Here is a 20,330-nt window from a genome sequence, read left to right on the forward strand (position 1 = left end):
GATTGGCTCAAATTTCAGCCCCGCCTTCATGTACAGGCAACCCCTGGCACTTGCACACTCCCAGAGCTCATAGAGGCAGAGCCATGCCCTCTGTGAGCATGTGAAGAATGAGGCTACTATGGTGGGGCACCGCTCCTCCCTTCGCATGTGTTAACAACAGGGCTTCTATGGTGGACCCAGGTTCTGTCCTGCATATACCCCTGGTTGTGGGTTGGCCCACACTCCCTCCCCTTCAGGCTACCTCCACTCAGCCAACCACAGTCCTCTCCCCATGTCTGTCCGCTGAAGTCCAATTTTCAGTACCCAGCCCACACGTGCTGTAGCGGATGCATTTCTTGGTCTTGGGAGTGCAGTGAGGTGGCCAGGCCAGGCTCTGCTGGTCTCTCTCTGTTCTGCCTGCCACAGTCCAGCTGCTGCACTCTTCTCTGAGCCTCTGGAGCTCCCTTTCTGTCCTGTCTGATCTCCCAGCTGGTGAAGGGGGTTCCCAGAGTAAGGGAACCTTTCCTCTTTCACAGCTCTCTCCCAGGGGGCAAAGGTCCCATCATGATTCCTTTTTTTCCCTTTCGTCCTACCTGGTTATATGGTGATCTTGCAGTTTTGGTTGTCTGAGGCCTTCTGCCAGCATTCAGTAGGTGTTCTGTGAGACTTGTTCCACATGTAGATGTATTTGTGGGAGGAGGAGAGCTCCATGTCCCTCTATTCTGCCATATTGATCTCTCCCTCTCTTCTCAGTTCTTAACTCATTTAATTTGTATAGAATTAATCCCTATGTCCAGACTGGTTCAGAGATGAGTACATTAGTCAAGTTGGGTACATGGCACTGAATTCCAGAAATGTGCAGGAGTGTATAACTGGGAAGGAGAATGCAAGGGCAATGTAAGCCTGGAAGTGCTGAGAGCCGCCACTTGGAAAGAACCCATCAAATGATGAAGTTAACACAGAGAAATACTGTGCAAACTATAGAAGGAGTGATCCTTGACATCATTGTTTGGACCCCTGGGTCCAGCTGTGCCGGAAGGAAGAATCATCATCGACCTCCTCAGTTTTTGAAGACAATAGCACTCCCCTTCCTTTTTTTTCCCTAAGGCGGTATGAGTTGTCACTGTCACATGCAACCCATAATGTTGACCAAAATATTTTGTGAAAATTACCTGGGAAATAGGAGAAAATAGCAGGTAAACCTGCTCATAAGTAATTTGCTATAATAAGATAAAGAAGTTTAACAGGCATGTAGTTATTAGAAAACAATATAAAATATATTGTTAAATGTCAGACTATGAAATAATCTAAAAATTGTCTCATGAGATGCTGGTTGTAAAGACAGTTTAGAATCTCTATTCAATATGTAAAATCTGTACTCTATTCAATCTTGAATTATCTATTCAATATTTCAGAGTGCTGCCTCATTAGATATGAAAACAAAGTACTTGGAATGTGGCAAGTAAGCACCTATATTTTGCATCAGAGATCACAAGAAAATCTGAATAAAAATCATGAGAAAAGCATTTGCATTTTACATTAGATGAAATAAATATACTAAGTAATCATAAGAAAAATAAGCAAGCAAACACTTCCACCAACAGCAATAAAGAAAGCAAAAACTAAACCAAATAAAAATTAGAGAGAAGGAAGATGTTTTTAAAATTGGTTATGTTAAGGTTTTTCTTGATTCCTAATTGCCACTTGAAACTCTCTCATTTATTTTATTGTCTACCATCTCCAACCTGGAAACTAAATAAATTTCAATTCTCACACATGTCACTTTACTTTATCCATTTTTATGTACACAGGTAGGCTCGTGTAGCAGACGTGTGAAATAGAACCAAAACAAGCCTCACTGAGCCCAGGGATTTCTAAGAGGTCCATGAATGGGCTTCAGGGGAAACTGATTCTCCAGAAATTGTAAAAATCTGTGTGAATGTGTATTTTTTTCCCCCCAAGGGAATCTTTAACTTTAATCAGTTTCTCAAAAAGATCTATGACCTAGAAAATGTTATAATTTTCTGTCATTTTAGGGCACTTTATAAGAAATTATTTATCTTCACTACATATTAATATATGCTATCATATTAAGGCATTATTGGCATTTTGAAGTAAACTGAACAACACTAAAGTCCTAAATAAATCTTAGAATTAAATACATTTTTCCTAAATAAAATTTGTCCATGCAGTCCTCAGTCTACCAGTCATGTAATAATTCTTTCAGAATATTTAACTTAAAAATGTATAGTAGTTATCATCTGTGTCAAAATTGTATTTTGGTTAATTCACATTTATTAACTATCTCTGCTCCTTTGTGAATGTTAGCTTTACTCTGTTTGATGGCCTTCCTCCATTTTCAAGGAACAAGTCTTTACGTAGCTCCTGTCCTTTACATTTTTTTAGTTTTTTCACTGGTAAAGGTCTATCTCTTTTTTAAATTTCCAGTTTGAAAAATCCCAGGGAAAATATTTTGTTGGTCTCACATACCTACTCCTATTTCCCTGTGGCTGGGGGAGTGGATACTATGGTTAGCAGATCCTATGAAACATGTTTAGAATGAATGAGTGGGTATGAAAAGCATACCCCACCCCACTCCTAAGAGCCTATTATTCCCAGGAGGTAAGATTATTCCCAGGATGATGGGAACATAAAATAATAAATATTGGCTAGAGACATGTATCCCAGGAAATAATGTGAAATATGGCATGCATATATGAAATAGCATGGAAATTTGCAAGTTCCACTAGAGCAATGACATTCACTCTGGGATGTAAGAAGTATAGATTATAGAAGTAGGCAAGGGCCAGATTAGGAGGACTGTGTATGCTGTGATAAGGGATTGATTTTATCCCACAGGCTAGTGTGTTATAAATATTGTGATGGCATCATAGGATGGAGGGGGATTTGTTAAAAAGCAGATTCACAAACTCAACACTAGAGGTAAAGACTCCGAATCACTGGGGGTTTGAGGTCCTGCATTTTTGAAAAAGCATCCCAGGTGATACTTAAGCCAACTAACCTCTGAGAGTCACTGCCAAGGAGAATAGAAAACTAGTGAAGAAGAAAAATGGCACAACTAAAACATCTGTTAATGTGGCTACGTACCCCAGACTAATTAGATTTCGTGCTGTATGGCCTTGTGTGTGTTTGGGGCATGAGACAGGTGCGTCTCCTGTGTGTACATCTCAGAGTGATTTTGGTCTAGCTAAACACTTCAAGGAGAACACCATGCTCAATGGCATAGAGTTTCAAAAATGAAGATGATAGTGAAATATCCCTACTTTAAGCCACTCAAAGGAAGCTTTAAAACCCTAGAAAATGTTGTATCCCTGTAGGATGGAAGGTCTCTCTTCCGAAGAAGAAGCAGAGATTCTAAATGGAACATTAATGAAGGGAACTGTAACCTTCTTTCTTTAATTTGGAAAATTCAAGTGTTAGGTAAGTATCCAGTTTGCCTAGGTGTTCTGATCTCCTTCATTGGTCAATTTTGTTTCTCAGAATCTATTAAATTAGAAAAAGGGTTTTGCTTCCGTGGTTTTTGCCTACCAATGTAGAGAAGATGGATAGAGCCAGGACAGAGAATTGCATCAGGGTCTTTGGAAATTAGCTTCATTATTCTGTGGTGGATTTGGGACAGTTTCTTAACAAACTGTCCTCTCTTCCAATCAAGTCAGTGGTTCTCCTAACCTTTTCAGGCATTCGTCTCTGCCAACTACAATCTTTCAGGAGGATAATATTTTCCATGAGAGTAACACACACACACACGCACACACGCAAAATGCATCCTTAGTTTGTCACCAGAATAAGTGTATAGGGTTTCATGGTTAAATAAGCTAAAGCTTGACCTATGAAGGAAAGGTTAGATGTGTGGCTTCTTTAGTGTGGAAAAGGATAGCCAGTTGGGCATTTTAAATTTAATTTTAATTTTTATTAATGTTGTTTTAATTTTTTCAAGATCTGATTTAAAGACTCATACAGCTCTCCAAGGCTATTTGGAAGAATATCTGTCCCCAGGTTCTTCTGCCCATGTTTTGCATTCCAGAGGCAACTATTTTCAACAGCCTCTTATGAAAAGTACCTCCACATTTCTGAACAATGGTTTATGGTACTTCTCTTTGATTTTTACATTTTAGCAAGCATCTATTTACTTCTCACTTTGGTAGAGGAAAATTTACCTCTCTTTCATCACCCCTCCTAGCACAGGCAAGCATAAAAACATAACTGCCCATTCAGTGAACATAGTTAAATAATTATTTGGGGTAGATGAATATTCACCTTTTGTATTTACTATGATCATGTAAGTCGTAGGCTCAGTGGAGCCATGTGGTATATTCCAAACACTATTCCTTTGTTGCATAACTTCCTTTTTTCCCCTTTAATTGCTAATTGTCCTTTTTAAAATTAAAATGTATATATACACACATATATGTAAAATGTATATATACTTATGTATAAATATATTATATATATACATATGTATAAATAAATAAATATATATTTAACCATTTCTTCTATATTTATCTAAATCTCCTTTCAATCAGTTCAAATGCCTCAGGTATTCTATTTTTTTCGTCTTGACAGTATATCCCTCAGAACCTCTCTGACCTGCTTCAATCTGTTCAGCTAAACAGCTGTCAGCCGGAGATTTCTCTTCATTATCATCTTTGACAAGGGGATTCCCTTTATCTCTCACTTGTTTCCTGGATCCTATGACTTTCTTGTTTTGGGGGAGTATCTCCTCTAGTAATTTTTTTGAGAAATGGTATGTAGGATATTTTTGGAGATCTTGAATGTCTGAAAATGTCTTCAGTCTACCTATGGATGATAATTCAGTTGGGAATAAAATTCTAGGTTGGAAATAACTTTCTCTTAGAATTTTGAAGGTGTTGTCTTTTTGCTTTATGGTACTGATTTTAAGAAATCTGAAGTCCATCTTAAACATGAAGTTAATAAGTAACCTGTTTTTGTCCCCTCTCTGGATGCTTTTAGTATCTTTACTTTTTCCCTAGTATTCTGAAATTTCAAAGAAGTGTGCCTTGATTTTTTTCCTTTAGTTTTTTTTCTGAACAACTGATTGGCTCTTTCAATTTGAGGTTCAAATTTTTCAGTTCTGGAAATTTTTCTTGAATCATTTTGTTCATATATTGCTCTGTTCCATTTCTTTATTCTTCTTTCTCAATTTTCATTTCTTGAATATTGGATCTCATGAATTTATTTTCTAATTTTAAAAATGTTATTTCCGCAAATTTCTGCCTTTGGGAGATTTCATCAATATTACTGTCCAACTTTTTATTGGGCCTTTCATCACTTCGGTTACCATATTTTTGATTTCTAAGAGTTCTTTCTTGATCTTTGATTGCTCTTTTTAAAAATAGCATTTTATTCTTTTTTCACGAATGCAATATCTTTTTATCTCTCTGAGGATATTAATTATAGTTTTTTAAAGTGTTTAGTTCTCTGCAAAGTTTTGTTTCCTTCAACTAGCCCTTTTTCAGTTTTTGTGTTTTGCTGTATATATTTTATATTTGAAATTTTCCTCAGATGTTTGGCTAAATGTGGGCTTCATTATAGGGTAATATACCTGGGCCATTTAATTGGGGGAATATGTCATATTGGTGAGTTTAAATCTTGTTTCTTTGGCTGGTTGTGTCACCCAGTGAAGAATCCTGTTTCCTGTCTTGATGATATAATGGCTTCCAGTATTTTGAAAGCTGAGCTGGGGAGGTGGCTCTACATTTTAGTGTTTCCATGAAAACTTTTAGTTTTCCTTATTCCTGCCTTTTATAATGACCTATCCAGAAGCTCAACTTTACCCTTCCATAAAATGAACTTCCATTTTCTTTGTTAGACTGGGGAGGAATCTGAAGTTTAGTAGCTTTCTAAAAAGATTTTATACCTATTCTCTAATTTTTAGAGAAGTTCTATTTGCAAGTTCTATTTTTACATTCCCTTCTAGAAGTAATGTGCACAAACAACATATGTGTCTTTTGAGGGATTTTGTGGTAGAAATCAGGTTGCATCACAGCTTTCTTACTCTTGGCTTAGGACTCAGTTTTCTTGTGTATACTATTCATCCTTCTGCTCTCCAGTTTCTAGAATTGTATTACCATCCCTTTATTTTTAATCCTTCTGTGTTTATATTTTAGAAATTTTCTTTACTTTCTTTTTTATTTAATGGAAGAGGGGAAAGAAGAGGTAAATGCATGTTTTCAATTTATGGTCTTTATAGTCTTTATAGTTTTCTGATACATTGTATTAATCAAAGTGTCACAAAATGAGTACTCCATTTGGAATAAGAACAAGTAGGTTCAAATTCTAGGTCTGGTACTGTTTAAGGGTATGACTTTAGACAGGTAACTCCTCTCAGTCTCAGTCTTCATTGGTAAAATGGGCATAATGATCTAATTTATTAGTTGGAAGACTTTGGTTGCAAGGAACAGAAACTTTGAGTAACTCAAGGAAACGGCATTAAATGAAAGTCTACCTAGAGTTCAGCAATCAAAGGATGACTTGAAACAAAGCCGCTTCTGAAGGCTAGAAAGGAAGAACTGCAGGAATTTCTGGTAATAGGGACAGTCTAGTTAAGGTTACACTATCAGGGCGAATAACGTCAACAATCTTTTCTTCTTCCATTTTTGCCCTAAATAGTAAAATTTCTGTCAGAAAACTTTGACAGGGTTTAGGTTATATGTTCAGCTTCTTGGTGTACTGGGACAGTGCCGAATAATCCAGTCAATTTGGGTTCTAGCGGTAGACAGACACCTGGATTTATAATCTCACCCAGACTACAAACAATGGGAGACAGATAACTCCCCAAAAGGAAATAGGGTATGGTTAGGAAGGTGGAAATGAAGCAGGGTATCCCCCAAATAATAAATATCTGCTCTGCTTATCTCCTAAGGTGTGAGGATTTAATGGGACAATGTATGTGAATGTAATCTCTAAAGTGTTAAATGACATTAAAATTTTCTCATATTATAGCCCTGAGACAGCGAATTATAGTGCCTTTCAGTCATCAGAAAAGGTTAGGCTGAGGCAGCTGCAGGGAGTGGAAGAAGATAAGAATTTAGGTTAGAGATACAGGCAAATACCAGGCTATCTATATATACCTAGCCAGACTATTCTCTGTCAAATTAATTTGTCATAAAAAGGTATCATCCCTAGAAACATTCCTGTTCATTTGTTTACATTTTTCTCACCTATTTACCCCAACTGGATTGCAAGTTCTATTAGATCAAGGACCTTGTCTGTCTTGTTCATTTCTCTCTTCTTTGTGTCAAGGACAATGCCTGGAACATTGTAAGTGTTCAGTTAATATTTTTTGAATAAATGTTGAGTACTTTAATTATGACCTGATTTGGGCCCAGTGGAAAAAAATGTCTCCCTAGGAAGGGCAGACATGGGATTTACCCCATCCTCTTTCTACCCAGCAGGGCCCCGTGATTTGTACTGACTTCATATTCACCTTGCCTTATTCCTTGTTGAATGACTGCACTGGCACTTCATTTAGACATTTACTGATTTATGTACATGTTGAGGTTCAAAGAATGCACAGAAAAATGTTTTGACTAGTCCATCCCTTCGGATTCTTGAATCTTGTGCTTATTATGTTTAGATACTTCTTATATTTTTTCCTTGGAAATATATTAATACTCTCACTATGTAAGCAGTGTGTTTAGGTATTATATCTCACTCAGTGTTTCCAAGTGTTTTTTTTTTGAGGTGTTTACTTTTATTTTGGAGAATAATATGTAACATCCTATTGAACAGTGAATGGAACACTGAGTAATCATCTAATGGACTTAACAAGTCAATATTACTTATACAATTTTTGATTGATTCAGTTGATAGATATTTTAACCTGTTTTGTAAAGTTCTTTACCTGGTGGCATTTTAGGAGCTATAACTTACTAAGAAGAGGATTTTCAGTATAGTGCCTTTTAGAAGAATTAAGGACAAATCATTATTTGGCTTGCAGGGTCACAATCTCATATGACAACAGAGGCCACTTGGTATAAGGAATTGGTGCTAAGCTGCTTGTCTATTACGGCCATGCATGACACCTGCCTTATAGTGTGACTGTCTCAGTCTGCTTGGGCTGCTATAACAGAATATTATAGACTGGGTAGCTAAAACAACAATTTTAGATTTGAGAAACAATAATTGTTTCTCAAAAATAAATTTGAGGAACAATTTATTTCTCACCGTTCTGTCGCCTAGAAATCCAAGATCAGGGTGCTAACATGGTCAGTTTCTTGGTGAGGGTCCTCTTCCTGTTTATGTCTTCACATGGCCTTCCTGGGTGTGTGCCCTAAGAGAGAGCTCTCATGTCTCATCCTCTTTGTATTGCTATAAAGGCATTAATCCCATCATGAGGGTCCCACCTTCACAACCTAATCTAACTCTAATTACCTTATTACCATATTCCTAATTACCAAAGACCCCATATCCAAATACCATCATGTTGGGGTTATGGTTTCAACGTATGAATTTTGGGGGCACGCAGACATTCAGTCCGAAGTAATGAGCTTTGCTTTATTTTATATTTAAGCTATTCCATAGGCCATCATATTAATTAAAACTTCAACATACACCTAATCAAAATTAATTTCTTCCTCAAAGAAAATAGCTTACTCACATTTCTGCCAACTGCCTAAGCACTTTGTTATACTGCCCTTTATAACAATATCTGGGCTAAACAACAAGTTCTGAAGATTTCGCTCATGGGTTCCCGGAGTTTGTTGCATGACTTAGGCTGAGTACACTTAAGAGGATTACATGAAAATCATTGCTGCTTTTTCCTTCTTGGGAAAAAAAATATAGATCTGAAAATTAGGTTCATTTATCCTTAGATCAGAAGATTCAGGTTCTTGCCTCACCTCTCTGGCTGAATAGTTGTGTGTTCTTGAGAAACTCTTCTTTTAAAATTTAACCGTAAAATTGGGATAATGCCATACTGCTCTTCCCCACAAGACAATGAGAGCCAAACAAAATGATATAATGGAAAAACTCTATTGAAATATATAATCTGCTTTATAAAAGCAATGAGTTATTATTTAAAAGAAAGTGCAGCCGGTTACATAAAAGTAAGTGTAAAACATATCATTGCCTCTAAGAGTTTAAGATCTAAGACAATATATAGGCAGGAAGATAAGAGCTCCCTGCAAATGCTATTGTTAACTGGGAAAAATTGTGAAATCTGGACATAAAATAAGTGTCAAGATTCTGGAAATGTGCCCATTTACAGCACAGTTGTTGACATCAAGTAGAATAATGATTTCATTTAAGTTCTGATAACTGCTATTACCTGTCTTTTTTTTTATTGAGGATATTGTTTCCTGCTCTTTCTGTTTTTTCATACTAGGCAGATAGCAAAATTTGAAATTAGGTGTGTAACTCTGTGAATTCGTAAATGAAATGAAGCCATCAGAAAGGGATCTGCTTTTTCAAAGCCTCTCTTGGAGTTTTTCTGATGTGACCCAATCTTAATGTTTAGAGCTTAGTCCCAACAAGCCACCTTCGGTTTACTGGCCTCAGCAGCATAGCCCTCATTCTGCAATTCAGTCACTTATCCTGTTGCTTCGTGCTGCCATTACATCCATCTTGTTTGGCAGCTTCATTATTCTTACCCTTGAGTTTTTTGGCTCCTTTGCATACAAAAATATCTGGATGGAACTATTGCTACTTTGGTGGAGTTGTTTGGCCAGCTTTTCCTCAAACCTAGTGAAATATTAAAGAAACAAGTAAAAGGGAGTCTTTGGTTTAAGGATTTCTTTTCAGCGGCCTCTGGTGCCCAGTTCAGTTCAGAGTGTTAGCCATGATGGATAGCTTGTGAGTGTGTTTATTGCTGTCTTTTTAGCAGGATAGTGCACATTTATCTATGCACTTACAGGGGCGGTGTCTGTCCAGGTACCCAATATTTGATCTCCTTTAAGATGGCCTAACTATTTTGCGGGGAGGAATGGCCCATCCTCTCATAACTTTCTAGACATATAGGACTGCTGTCAGTTTGATGATAATAATGCTGCTGGTGTGTGTGTGTGTGTGTGTGTGTGTGTGTGTGTGTGTGTATTTGTGTAACCTTTGCAGGAGTACCCCTTAACAGAGGAACAAATATGAGGCACCTGTAAACCTCCCTTCCCTAATATGTGCATCTAGCTTCAGATCCTCCATAGAGTTGAGATTGGCAGTGGTTCTTCAGCAGGATTGGGTAATACTCGGTGTAATTCCTGATCATTTTAAGTGTTGAGTTTCCTTTCAAAGCATAGCTTTGGCCATCTGTATGTCTTCTTTGGAAAAATGTCTATTTGGGTCCTTTGCCCATTTTAAAATCAGATTGTTTGTTTTTTGATATTGAGTTGTATGAATTTTTAAAATATATTTTGGATATTAACCCCTTATTGGACATATGATTTACAAATATCTTTCTCCATCCAGTAGGTTGCCTTTTCATTTTGTTGATGGTTTCCTTCACTGTACAAGAGCTTTTTAGTTTGATATAGTCCCATTTGTTTATTTTTGCTTTTGTTCCCTTCGCCTTTTGAAACAGATCCAAAAGAAATAAAAATTGTTAATACTGATGTCAAAGAGAGTACTCCCTATGTTTCTTTCCAGGAATTTTATAGTTTAAGGTCTTACATTTAAGTCTTTAATTTATTTTGCGTTTATTTTTATACGTGGTATAAGAAAGTGGTCTAGTTTCATTCTTTTGCATGTAGCTGTCCAGTTTTCCCAACACCATTTACTGAAGAGGCTGTCTTTTCCCTATTGTATATTCTTGCCTCCTTTGTCATAGATTAATATCACTAATCATCAGGGAAATGAAAATCCAAACTACAATGAGATATCGCCTCATACCTGTCAGAAGGGGTGTTGTCTGAAAGACAAGTAATAAGTGTTGTTGAGGATGTAGATAAAAGGGAACCCTTGTACACCATTGGTTGGAATATAAATTGGTGCAGCCACTGTGGAAAAGAGTATGGAGGTTCCTCAGAAAATTAAAACTAGAACTACCATATGATCTAGCAATTCCACTTCTGGGTATTTATCTGAAAACAATGAAAACACTAATTTGAGAAGATATATGCACCCCGAGGTTCGTTGCAGCATTATTTACAATCGTAAAGGTATGGAAGCAACCTGAGTATCTGTCTGTAGATGAATGGATAAAGAAATGTGGCATGTATATATAATGGAATATTACTCAGACATAAAAAAATGAAATCTTGCCATTTATGACAACATGGATGGGCCTAGAGGGTATTATGCTATGCTAAGTGAAATAAGTCAGACAGAGAAAGACAAAAGCCATATGATTTTACTTATTTGTGGACTCTAAAAATATAAAACAAATGAACAAATATAACAGAAACAGATTCATAGATACAGGAAGCAAACTAGTGGTTGCCAGAGAGGAGGGAGATGGGAAGGATGGGCTAAATAGGGGAAGGGGATTAAGAATTACAAACTTTCACTTAAAAAATAAATCATGAGAATGTAATGTACAGCATAGAGAATAGAGTCAATAATATTGTAATAACTTTGTATGGTGACAGATGGTAACTAGACTCACCATGGTGAGCCTTTCATAATGTATAAAAATATTGAATCACTATGTTGTATACCTGAAACTAATATAATACTGTAAGTCAATTATAGTTATATACATACATATATGTATATACACATCTATGTATATAAGAGAAGAGCACAACTTTGGAATCTTGGGTTCAAAACTGAGTGCCTCTTGCAGCTGTGACCTGTTACACATGTTACTTAACCTCTCTGAGCCTTAGCTTCTGCACCTATAAAGTGGGGACTTAAACTTCTCATAGCTTTGCTGTAAGATTTAAATGTATAATATGTAAAAAGCCCAATATAGTACCTGACTTTAGAAGGTGTTCAGTAAATAATAGAGATCTATCTCTTTGTCAATCATTTTTTTCCCACCTCGAGTTCATTTATTGTGATGGCATGAGATACATCTTCATATTCTTCATTGGTCAATATTTTACTTTAGAGGATTTTGTAACTTCAGTTTCTTGAGAAGCTTTACATTTTATGCATCTTAGCTGTGCATCTTGGAGAATGTCAAAACTGCTCTGATTAGTAAATAAATAAAAAGCTAAACTAAACCAGCCAAACTCCTAGTTCTTTTAATAAATCTCTTTCAATAAGACTTCGTAGATTTTAAGAGTTACCTGAGGATAAAATATTAAGTTGTTTTTAATTCAGCGCACTGCAATGAAGTATGCTGATACTGTTAAACTCAACTTTGCTCTGACTTGGGGGTGAAACATACTGAGGCCACGTACCACACCAACACATATGCTGAAGGGCTTTGCAAACACTACAAATTAGGATACACTTTTATATAACCAAGTAGAGTAATGCTAGATATTTAATGTGCATTAGAACATCATCAGTGAGTGATAGTAAGTTCAGGGTTTGTTTTGATTTGAATTGTTTAAGGCACTCAGCACAGTGAAATAATTTATCTTCTGTGGCTTTCTGGGGATGGGCTCCATGATTTGAAAATTATGTTACAAAAGGAGAGAAAAAGAAGGATTTGGTAGTAAGATAGTTGTATTTCAGAGGTCCATTTTACATACTTTTGAAAATTGCGAAGGCAACAGTGAAAGAGTTTTAAACTATGAAAATGCTGGCATTAGTAGAGTTTCTGTGATATCCCTTCTTTTTTTGCTCACAGAGTTGAGCAGATAATGAATGCGATCTTATCAGTATTCCTATAAAATACTTTTGTTATCTTTCCATCACTGAGTGCAGGAGTGAAAAACTCACATGACTTTCAGGCTCTGGCGGGAAAAAAACAAGTGAGATGCACTGGGCAGGGTCCGTGGCCCACTGGATCCCACGTTGCTCTAAGAGGGCCACGTGATCACCTCACCTCTGAGATTACCACCACATCTGAGTTTTCAAGAAAGAACAAAACTATGGAATTTTTTGTAAAGATGATTATGTAATCTATAGGAAATTTAAAAATGCCCTTTTGGGGAGCAAATTTGAGCTGCTTGGGCACATAGTTTGTCTGACCCTTTACTTATGCATAAAACGCCATACCCAATCTGGGTTTAACTTTCTGTCTCATTGCTCTCCTCACTCCTACCCCTACCACCCACTGCCCTCACCTCTCCCGCACACGGAGCACTTGCACTCCAGTTACGTCAAATTGTTTATCTTTCGCAGAGCACTTCAATTATTTTCTTACCTCCTGCTCTGCTCTTCCGTTGGCATGCATGCTCTCTCCTTGACTCCCTGCTTCCACACAGCAGCTTCACGAAATTTCTATATCCTCCTCCAAGTATCATCAGGTGAAAAGTCTTCTGAGCTTTCTGTGAGCTGAGCATCTGATCCCAGGACTTAAGTGAGTTCATTGCTCACCAATCTGAACTTCCACATTACATTGTATTATAATTACTTGTTTGCATGTCAGTCTCACTACTACTCCGTCCACCACCTCTGTTCACTCAGCTGTTGTAGGGAACCCAGTGACCATAGACAAAGTGTACCTGGTTGGGTTTGGTAACCAGGGAGGCTTCTGATTTGTCACCAGGACACAATTGCCACTATTTCTCCTTGGGAGAAGGTCACCTCATGGGGACACGAGCTGGGTTCACCGGCTGCCCACCTGGACTGCTGGGCAGAGTGGACATTTGGAGTTTCTGAGTCAGGCTAGATGGGACACATTATCCATAGTTCTTTGTTTTTCCTCAGGCTGGTTTCATAATCTTAGTTCAATCCAAGCCTGGGTCATCTTCTCTGCCTCACTCCAGTCTCCCAGGTTTGGCACTCACATAGAGACGCTTGATCAGGGAGGCAGGGGAGGGGGAGACCTTTCACATTATAACTTTGATTAATAACTTGAGCTGCAGAGCTTTTATTTTCCACGTTCTCATTCTGCACTCACCTTGCTGCTCATCATGGTTGCTCCAGCAGTCAGATTTTAAAGGTTTCTCATTCTAACCACAATGGGAGATCTCACGGGGACAGGAACTGTATCTCATTAACCTTTGTATCCTCAGTGCCTAACAAACAGAAGGAGCTGAAATACTTGTCAAATGAACAGTCTTGAGGGAAGAATGGATGAAAAGAGGGTATCGGATCTTGTGTTTTATTTATAGCTAACATTTTGTGACCCACACTGCCAAATGTACCACGGGCTCCTTGACTACTCTCACATTTACTAAACAAATAAAGAGAAGGCTAACAGGACACCCCAATTGCACTTTCTCCACATTTTAGGCAGATGGAGCAAACAGTACTTGCTGTGGTTTTATTTCATTTTTGCTCAATCCTCATTGAACTTGGAGTTTACCCAGTGTTTACTCAGCTCAGTCAGGGATCTCGTCATGATCAATGGTTGCTCTCACCACAGTTTTCTTGCCTCATACTTAAAGATTATAGGTTATAAAAGAAGATTTAATTTTGAGGCCAGAAATTCATTTTGAGTAAGTGTGAAACTGGCTGAACATACTGTGATTTTTTTCTAGCTTTGTCTAAAGATACTTAAAAGTAAGATAATATATCAAAATAAGCTAATAAAAATAGCCATCATTTATTGAACATTTAATATATGCCATAGTCTGTACCAACACTTTAAAAAATGGTATATTTAGTCTGCAACTTCTCTGTGAGTTATAGATGAGACCCTAATGCTCAAAGATGCTAAGTAAATCATCCCAGGTGTGATTTGCTAGTAAATGTTCATCTGGCTTTAAAGCCTGAACTCTTTCTATGATACCAAAGTCTGAGAGTGCAGTTATACTTCATTGTCCTCAGAATTCAAAATCCTCACTGAGTCATTCTAATAGTTCCAAAGTTCTCTAAATTAGGAGTGGTTTGAGGATTACTGCATCCTCAAAGGGATGAATGCAAGGCCTGCTCCCAGGAAATACACTCTCTGAAAGTCATTCATTTTATACTTTAATGTCTGTTTTGGTCTCTGTTATTTTATTTCCACCACATGGCCAAATAAAAAGTAAACCTTCTGCTTATTCCATCTGCTAATTCTGCTTTTCTTGGTGATCATTATACTAAAATCAACAATCAATTGATTTCAGTTTATAACCAGCACCTTACATGGACTTGGAATCTAGGAAAAGATTGGTGTTGGGAAGTTTTGGAGGGATTGCTGATAGAATGTTTACTTCAATATTGAGTACAGAGAGAGGTAGTACTGAGCTTGCTTAAGAACATGGGATTTGATAACAAACAGAAATACAAAGCACCTTCCCAGACATAAGGACTTAGGTATATGTGTGAAAAACAGATGAATGAATATGAAGTGTATCTTCTGCATTGGGTATTTTGCATGGATATTTAATTTTTTTAATTGTTTACATTTTTAAATCTATACTTTTAATATAGGATATTAAATAGTATAGGATGTTTACTTAAGGTTATTTTTCAATTATGACATCATAGCTTCTATTTGTTTCTAGCTAAGTATGAACACCTCTTTGCATATTTTGTGTATATTTTAGAATGAATGGGTATTCAAAATTAAGGGATTGCTTTAATGCTTGAAGTTACTAGGATATCTGTGCACAGCCCAATTTCAATTTGTTGAATGTTAAACAAGGCAAAATTAAAACCTACCTGATATGTTTCATATTTAGATATTATATAAATTTTTAATGGAATATGTGGATTTATTTTGGACTTTAGCATTCCTGGAGGTGAATTAAAGAAACTAATCTACAAATAGGCAAAAAGAAAAACATAAAACAAAAACAAAGAAACAAACATGGGATCTGAAATTCCTATTAGGAATGTTTACAAGTTGAAGTAGTGAAACTCTTGCCTAACAGTGACTTGAATAAGTAGAGGTTTATCTTCTCTTTCATGATGAGAAATCTGGAGATAGAGGCTCTTGGGATTGGTTTAGTGGTTCAGTATTAACAGGATTGGCACCTCTGTAATCCTCTAGGCCTTTTCCATGTGGTGACAAGATGGCTGCCACAGCTGTAGGCATCAAATCTGCATTCAAGGCAGGAAGAAAGGGAGAAAAGTCATGTCATTCATGACTATCTCTTTTGATTAAGAAAACAAAAGTTTTCCCAGAAATCTCCTGAAACAACTTCTGCTTATATATACTTGGATAGAACATTATCTCATGGCCATCTCTTACTACAAGGAAAACTGGAAAACTGAATATTTCACTTTTCTAGCCATAGTAGTAGAAGGTAGTATGAGAGAAGGGAGAGAGAAATGGCTCTTGGATATGCCAACTACTTGTTTTTGCCATTGAATCATATGGTTGTTGTAGCATTAAATTAAATGTTTGGAAAACACTTAGCAGAGAGTCTGACTTAGAGTAAGAAGATATAGCAGTTTTTTATCATTCTCAGTAATGTGTTTTATCATTATCAATAAGTGGCCATTAGCTTGGCAATCTTACATCTCTTTGTTTATTTCCTACACTCTCATCACATGCTATAAACCCACTAGAAATAAAGTATCTTACCTTTATTTTAGAACTTTAAAACCTATAACTTTCTCACATTAAATTTCCACATCTATGCCTTTATGTGGGTTGATGGATTTATGATAAAAACAAATCATTTCTGTTTTCTGATTCTGTATTCTCTATTCCCACAGAAATATGGAGGAAAAATAGTTATTTGAAGACAATCAAATTGCTCAGAACTTTCTGTGCCCAGCAACTTCATTTGATTTGTGATAAAAGAAAAAACCAAGATTCTGAGAGGCTGAGCAAAAAGCAAATGACCTCACCTCTTCAATGGCCCAGATTTCCTTTCTGTAAAGAAAAATCGATGATTTCCAATCCCTCAGTGCAAAGACATATGATAAGCATATCATACTAATGTTGATACAGTACTGTCCTTAGGAAAGGTATGGAAAACTTGTCAAGGAGTGGAGGGTCCCTTTAAAATGACCTGAACTTTGACTGATAACGACAAGAAATAGATTGGTTCTAGTTGTTATTAAGCTGACCTTTATTTGAAACTTAAAAAGAAAAAAAAACGTAGCAGCAAGGAATTGCATATACTCCAAGTTTTTTGTTTTTTGTTTTTTTGATTTATTTCCTCAAAGACCTTTAGGATATTTTTTTCTCTGATTAAGCCTAATCTCTTTTAGAAGTGTCCCTTCAAGTTTTAAGACTTCTTTTAGGTAGAAGGCATATTGGAAAACTGCAAAAATTTGACCTGGAAGTTGAATAGTAATTTTAGATAACTGGTATACTGCACTGGAAATGCAAGTAATGGTAATAACAGAGAGACATTTCAGTACGTAATGAAGCATTTAATTTCAATTTATTGAGGGAAAGAGACAAATGGAGAAAATTACTGTGTTTAGCAAATCAACAGATTCAGGCAAAAAGGTGGATTTATAAGTTTTCAGAAAGATTTTCACACTGTAACAAGGTGTATCAATAATCTATTGCCATAATAATACTGTGTAATAACTCACCTCAAAACAAAGATGTTTAAAACACACATTTATTATTTCTCATAAGTCTTTGGGTTGGCTGCTTATTTTATTGATAGAGGCTGGGTTGATCTGAGGTGGGCTGGCTCATGCATCTCTGGTCAGCTGGCAGGTAAGCAGAGGGCTGTCTTAACTAGGATGACTTTAGCTTGGACAGTTTGGGTTTAGTCCATATGTTTCTCTTATCTTTTCAGCAGACTAGCCTAGGAATGTTCATCTGGTAGTGGTAAGGGTCCAAGAGTAAGCCAGCCCCTCAGTCACACCAGAGAACAGCAGAAACGTACATGTCCTCAAGTCTCTGCTTGCAACATGTGGACTAGTATCCCATTGGCTAAAATAAGTTAGTTGGCCACAGCAGGAGACAGAGTGGGAGAGGACCACACAGTTAAGGGCCACAGTGTAGGGAGGCATTATTTGGGACCATTAATATAACCAATCTACCATACTAGGCTTGGTTTTGTTTTGTTTGAAGAGTGTAACAAGAACAATCTCTGTTCTCTGAGTACTTCAGGTAACTTTGGTTGTATTGTTACTAATTGGCTGCAGAATTATCAAACTAGCTTATGTGTAAACTGGTTTGCTTGTATCTTGGGATGGTAATTATGATATTTTCAGACCTGCTACCAATTTTCCTTTTATTGTTTTGAGAACTTTTATGAATATTGCAATTAATTGACCACATCTCCACAATATAAGCCTTTATGTTACTTCCCAACAGATCAAGACTCCTATTTCTCTCAACTAGCGCTTATTATCCTTGATTAAAGGAAAGCTCTATCCATGAGATAAAAAAATTCTTTCAAGTATTTCTAGAACTAAATTAGGCTAGACAAGAGGAGAAAAAGTTTCAACTAATTGGGATAAATTCCATATTGCTGTAATGTGCCACTATGATACTCGCCAAATAGTCCTAGATTTAGGATGATGTGTATATTGCTTTGAGCCATTGGAAAGCTTTGCCCTGTAAGCACTCAGAGATGTGACTTTGTCATAATTGCTTAAATATCTGTTTGTAGTTACAAAAAGTCACCGTAACTATTAGAAAAAATCACCTTATTGCCTTAAACTTTCTCTAACGTTGAAAAATTGTCTTATATAGGCAGATGCTGACTGGCAAACACAGAATCTCTCATTTTGCAGCTGAAGAAATGGGTGGGGTGTTTTCCTAAGGCAGCTTGAGTTTCCAAGGCATATGTCAAAAATTACATATGCCTCTGACCCACACTTAATTATTACTAACTTATTCTAACCTTGCCACTATAAAGTGGAAAAGCTCAGAGCAAAATTTCAACATAAAAAATTCAACTTAAATGCATAAGGGAATAAAAGTGAAGAACCACAGCAACTGTTTTCTAAGATGTAAAGAAAATGCAAATGAGCACTGTTTGTGAGCTTATGAAAGAAGATAAGGCAGCCATCTGTTAAAATAACTCAAAAGCAAAAATTTGGTTAGTTATTGACTGGTCTTAATAAGCTTGAATGTTGTTAGTTCACCTGCAAAGAATTTCAATCTGAAGTCGACTCTTCATTATTTTTCAATCAGCATTCCATAAACAGTGTCAGATCACCATAGCCCATGCACAGCAGCAGATGGACCAGATGCTGAACATTAAATTAGCAAAATATCAAGGCAAAATTCTCCTTGCAAGCTTTGATTCCCTCCTGCCTTCCTCCTACACATAAAAATTGGAGACAAAAAAGAGAGAGAGAAGGATTGGGGCACACTGCAGTTATATGGCACTGAGTCCTTGCTAATGTATTTAACCTTGTTTTGTTTATGTATTGACTTCTGTTCTAGCATGGTATGTGGTCAATAGCTGGTAGTAGATGTCTCTATCACTTCTCTAAAGGTTATTTATACTTTCTCAAGACAAGATCACTTGACAAATAACTCAATTCGTAACTCAGTTGCTGCTGCTTCTATTTAAAAGAGATTTTTCTGGATTCTCTCTTTTCAAAATGGCTGTTGACCTAGTTACAGACACGGTCAGGAAAGAAAGTTGTTAGTCTTTTTAAAAAAATTAATTAATTAATTAACTTTTGGTTCTGCGTTGGGTCTTCATTGCTGTGTGCGGGCTTTCTCCAGTTGCGATGAACGGGAGCTACTCTTCATTGTGGTGTGCTGGCTTCTCATTGTGGTGGCTTCTCTTGTTGTGCAGCACAGGCTCTAGGCGTGCGGGCTTCAGTAGCTGTAGCATGCAGGCTCAGTAGTTGTGGCGCACGGGCTTAGTTGCTCCGCGGCATGTGGGATATTCCCAGACCAGGGCTCGAACCCGTGTCTCCTGCATTGGCATGCAGATTATAACCATGCACCACCAGGGAAGCCCAGTAAGTTGTTAGTCTTTTATGAGTGGCAAATAGCTTATGTATGCAGATACTGAGAAGTCAAGTCTTTCATTCCAACTCAGCCATCCTACCCTCAGAAGCTAATCAACCTAATCCTTATACTAAATGGTTGAAGTTCAGCTACTTTCCCATTGTTAATGAGTATACTCTGTTGACAATAACAAAAACAGGGGCAGAAATATACATTTTTACGATTCCCAGAGCAGTTATAGCTTGTCCTAAAGAAAACAAGTCTTCTACATGTTCCTAGATCACTTAGCAGCAGGTGGACCCCAAGTTAGTTAAAATTCTATCTTGACTTGACAAATCTCACAAAAATTACAGCAGTCAAAAGCCAACTTTTCCCAAGAAAGATTGTTGTGCATTTATAGGCACTGCATTATTTATTATTTATGGCAAATTATAAGAAAAGTTGTAGTTGCATGGGTGATTGCAGTTGAAGTAAATTTTATTGCTGCATTTTGAAACATAAACAAAAACAATTAAATATTTAAAATAATAATAACACCATTGAATATATGTTTTTACTG

This window comes from Phocoena sinus, chromosome 3 (assembly GCF_008692025.1).
Source record: "Phocoena sinus isolate mPhoSin1 chromosome 3, mPhoSin1.pri, whole genome shotgun sequence".
Lineage (NCBI taxonomy): Eukaryota > Metazoa > Chordata > Mammalia > Artiodactyla > Phocoenidae > Phocoena > Phocoena sinus.